We start from the raw sequence: 5267 nt of genomic DNA on the forward strand, positions 1-5267 counted from the left end.
CATGTAATATTGTTGTTTGTATTTGTATTCTTTTTCTATAGGCAAAGCAGTGCTCTGAGGTAGATATAATCATGGCAGCAAAACAAAAACTACTTTTAGTTTGCTGTACTTCACCTTTGAAATTCTTTTAGGTTTCAGGATGTCCTAAACAATAGTTTGAATAATGGCAGGGGGGGGCAGAAATGGCAGAGTGAAAGTGTAAGCACTGGAACACTGCTGAGAGAGGCAGTGGAGTCTCCTTCTCTGTAAATATTCAAAACACAGCTGGAGGCAATCCTGTGCAACCTCCTATAGCATGGGGGGTGGGACTGTGTGGCTGTGTGGCTGTCTGATATACTAGAACAACCAAGGATGTAGCCATGGGGCTGGAGGAGGGTAAAACTCCTCTTAAGCCAGTGTTCCTGCTGGAGGAAGTTTCATCCAGCTGCACTCTAAACTTAATAACACATCAAACATCAAAGTGGGAATGATGCAAAATAACCTTAATTTTACATGTTGGATTTTTGTGGGGTGAATCTCTTCAACACCATTGGCCTGTCAGGAAGTGCCATTTGGATAACCAGTAGCCACATAAGCAGCAAACACAGTGGTTCTGTAAGAGACAGTCATCACCTGAAAACAAGCAAAATTGTCAGAGTACAGTTTTGTGTTGTGCTTTATTTAGTTTAACTGGAGGCTGCTTCCACTAGAGCCTGTTTCACCAATTCCCTTGCACAGAATCTAGGGGTTATACAGTTTTACAATGGATTTCTTCATTTGCCAAGACACTGAAAGGCTAATTATTTTTGTTTTCTAGTTTGCCCTTCCCAACAGTAATCTCAAGCTCAGCTTTTGCCCGTGTGAGTGCTGGGTCAGATGTAAGGGAAGCGTGAGAAGGGGATCACATCTCCTAGCAGTGCCTGCTCTCAGAAAAGATTGAGCCCAGCACAAAATTGCTTTTCAGTATTTAAAAACATCTGGGAAGTAACCATAAAAGCATAGCCTTTACTTTTCCTTCATTTGCTGTGGTTCTTAATATTTTTTTCTTTTTTTTTTTAAGTGTATCAAAAGTGTCAGCTAACAGAACCCCCCTAATCCCATTTGTTGCCAAAGGAACATCTCAGTTGTTCTGCTCAGGAAGCCCCTTAATAAGGTGGTCAGTACTTCCTTATCTGGGAAATACTTTGCCTCAGATTGAACACAATCATAGGTCTCTTGGTGGAATGAAACTTCCAAGATGGTTGTCAAAGGGATAATTGACAAGCATTGCTTCTAGTGTCTCCCATTGTGCTTTTTTTCGTGTTTTTATTAACCACCAGAGTAATAATTGGACTCCAGGCTTCCTTGTTTTTTTCAAGCACCACGGATGCTTTAAATTTCCTGTAAAATGTCATATTTGCTTTGTTCCCTCTTGTCCCTATTTAAATGTTCTAGCACTCTTAGCAGTTGCACATGCTCCATCAACAGCTGTAGCTGGTGTTGGATCTGCCTTCTGGTTTGGGAGTACCTTGTTGTTTCCCCATGAGACAATAATACAGATACTGTACTGTTTCTAAGGAGCAAAGACAATATCCAGTGGCCACACTGTGGAATCACATGTGTATTTGTCCAAAGGAGCACAATTTTCTGCCAAGAAGACATTGGCTGATGCTGCCAATACCAACTTAAATGTAAGACCTTACACCGATACCTACTTTTTTACAAAGGGGCAGTTGACATAGTAGGGAGCTGACCAGATGCAGGAATTTCTTTGAATTTGTCTTGCCTAATGCAAGTTGAAGAGTTTTTTTAAAAAAGTAGCACAAATGCATGGGAAACAGTCCATGGAATAAGATGCTCTGTCACACAGGTATGTATCCTGGGAAGAGGTCAAGCAAAGCATAATTGTAGAATATCCAGCAGGAAGGTGTTCAAATTGCTTCCATAATTTTTGACATATTGTATTCCTGGCTTAAAGCCCTGGGGTTACTTTCTCCAATGATTGCTTACAAAATTGTTGTAAACCAATCTAGGGCCTTCTGCATGTTCCCACCTTTCCTCCCCCAGCTGCAGGTCCCACACTGTAGGTTGTTGCTTGCATCACAGCAGTTGTGGCTGCAGGGAAATCCATTCCACTTTCCCAACCACTGGGAGCTAATTATTGTTTTCCAGGATTAAATTGTTCAGGGACTGCACTGACCCAAATCACTGCCTTCCTGCAAAGGCATTGGCAGTTGCTGAGGCATGAGAAGGGAAAGGATGGGTGTGGGAGCCACAATGTCCTCCTTCCCTGGCTGGGTGAATCCTATCCTGTCTATCTAGCTGCTTTGGTAAGGTTGCCTAAAGCTGTTCCTCCATAATCACTTCGGTGGCAGCTGACGAAATTCCTCCTCTTCACCACAGCACCCAGCACTCCTCACAAACTCCCCTTCCCCTTCCCTGGAACAACTGCTTGGGTGGTTGTGCATGAATTGGGCTGGAAAGAACAGAGCTGCTAGGACTAACCTGGCACTCGCAAGAGGGCCCTATCCATAAGTGCAGAGTTGGTGTGGTTTGTTCCTGGCTGTGTAGGCTGCTGTGGCTGGTGGGACCTATTTGAAACCTTTAGTACTTCTATAAGCATGTGCTTATATATAGTACTTCCTGTCTCCCTTTCTAGCATAAGCCTCCTGCTCTCCAGAGATATTGTTAAGGCAAAGGCAGTGGGGATGGGGCATGCTTTACCAGCAGGACTTTACCAGCTTTACCCAACCTGGACTCTACACAGCCCCAGCTGAGCAAGCATTTGAGGGCATTCAGGGACTGCTGTGTGCCTGGTACTCTTCCTCAAATGCCCTCATGGAAACCACTGTTATGGTTTCCCCTCATGTCCTCTAAAGCCTGGGCCAAGTGCAGGCCCCTGTTAAAGACCCCCAGGTCTTTTTAAGTCTGAAAACACCTACCTCGTGTTTGCCTGAGGCACGGCTTGGGGAATTGACAGCTCAGCCAGCAGCTGGAGGAGCTCACCCAGAGGAGCCCTTGAGGCTGTCATTTGCACTGGATTTTCTTGCTGAGTGTTGAGGAGGTCAATTGAGTTTTCTGGTGAGGCTGTCTCTATTTAAGCCTGTCAGTTCTGTGAGATTGGAAATACCCCAGGGAGGGTCCCAAACACCCCAGTCCCTCTGACCCCAGCCCTTAGGAAGTTAGGACCTTGCCCCAGTATGCCAGCCAGGCACCTCCCTCACCACTGACAGGTGTTTGTGGCCAGGCGTACAACACCACATGGGTGTTTTGCAAGGCACAGGGGGAACTGACTGGTTTTTTTAACCCATCTGAGTCACACAAAGTCCAGACACGAGGGCTTAGACAACAGCAGATAATTGGATTGCTTTGGGTTTGGCAGGTCGAATCTTAGCTATTGCATTACTTATAGTGCTGCTCTTTGAATGCTACCCTGGCAGTCATCATTCACCTGCTCTGACACAACAGGATTTCAGAGACCTCCTCATTTTTCCATGCTTTCCAGTGCAAAAGTGAGAACTTGCTGATAATGCTTGATGTGTTCCTGCTGCATCACAGCTGTTACTGCTTTTGAAGCAGAGCTGTAAAGTAAAATTTCAGTCTTCACAACTGCTCCAGTCAGATGGCAAACACAGAGGGAGGACTGTGCTGCTGCCCAGGTTGTTGAAAAAGTGTGGGAGTTGTCCTCCATCTTTACACTAAGGAGGCAATTAACCCCCTCACCATGACCTCTCCCAAAGTGTTGCAGAACTTCTCTCAGGCTTGTGCTGCCACTGCAGGACAGTGCTGGCTTTCTGATGCTGTCGTCTCTGTTTGTGGCTGTACATACGTATGTACCTATACTGGAGGGGTGATGAAATCAGAAGGTGACTGTGAAAACTTAATTAAGGCCTGAGTATGTGGAAAAGAATCTTTTTTTCCTCCTGTTAACTGAAAACCTGACTAATGATCAACAGCGGCAGCAATATTTAAGTGAGGTGTTACAAGGTAATGGTGTGGGGGTTGTGGAAAAAAAATAGCATTTTTTATATAAAAAGAAGGTATTCTTCTCTGTTTATGAGATTGAAAAAAAACCAAACATTCGTTTAGGTGCATAAAATGAGGGGGGAAAATTAGAACTAAAAGTCAAGTTTGCTTGGGGAAGCACAGCAGAGAGTCCTTCATGACAAGCCAACCTGGCAGGAAAGACACACCAGAAGAGGCACAGAAAGAGGAAGAAGCCCCATGTATGGGAGCAGGGCAGTCTCCAGTAGCTGCTACTTTTTTACCAGAAGGTGAAAAAGAAATTAGGGGAAGTTAACTTGGTTCTGTAGCTGGGTCTATTTGGCTGTGCTGCACCCCACAGGCAGGATGTAGAATGCTTCTGGCCCTGCCAGGGAGCCCAGCTCACCGGGCTTGCTGCTGCAGCCAGAGGCCAGGGAACACAGGCTGGAGACCTGCAGGAGTGATCTGGATGTTTGTCACTTGTTGGAGGCAGAGAAAGACGGCCCTCTGAGAAAGGACAGGGAGAAGGGGATGCTTGGAGAGACTCTGGAAGGGAGGTGGGGGTCTGGTATCCCTGGCAGGGCATGGGCAGGAGAAGGATTACCTCTGCGAAGTGTTACAAGTCAGGAAACCTTCTGGAGAGCAAAACTGCAACTCCCTCACTTAGAACCCAGAGAAGGGGGACAGAAGAGAGTAAAGGCATGGGCAGAGCTCCCTCAGACTGAACCAAGGGACTCCTGAGAAGTAAAAAAGAAAAAAAGCAAACATATAGATCCCAGCTCATGACACAAAGCACATTTTGTGCTCAGCAGACAGGAACATTTACTTCAGTCGTAGCCTCTGCTCAGGCCTTAGGTGAGGAAGGTGGAGATTCTAATGAGCAGCTACTGCTTCTGCTCCTGCCCATGCCTTGCTCTGAGCACACAGGGGCTCAAGGTGCAGAAACCAAGCCCCTGGTCCTGCCCACACCAGCTGGCTGCTCCCAGTCAGCCAAGGACAGCTGGACCCTCTGCTGGAAGACCAGAGGCATCATTCCCTGCAGTAACAGGGAATCCAGCTGGCAAGCACTGAGCTAAGTCCCACCCTGCACCGCTTTGCTGGGACATAGGTTACCCCTTCTTCATCCCACTACTTAAGGTACCAGGCAACACCAGACACACCAGTCTGCCACGTGCCCCATGATCTGAGATCCCTGAGCTACCCCTTCCTCCATTTTCAGATTCTAGAAACCGAGTGCTAAACACCCTCCACATCCCCCAGCACCATTAGTAACTTCTAACACAGAGCAGCCTCAAGCACTGAAACACCACTAAACACTCAAAAGA

Source organism: Poecile atricapillus, chromosome 1, assembly GCF_030490865.1.
Source record: "Poecile atricapillus isolate bPoeAtr1 chromosome 1, bPoeAtr1.hap1, whole genome shotgun sequence".
Classification (NCBI taxonomy): Eukaryota; Metazoa; Chordata; class Aves; order Passeriformes; family Paridae; genus Poecile; species Poecile atricapillus.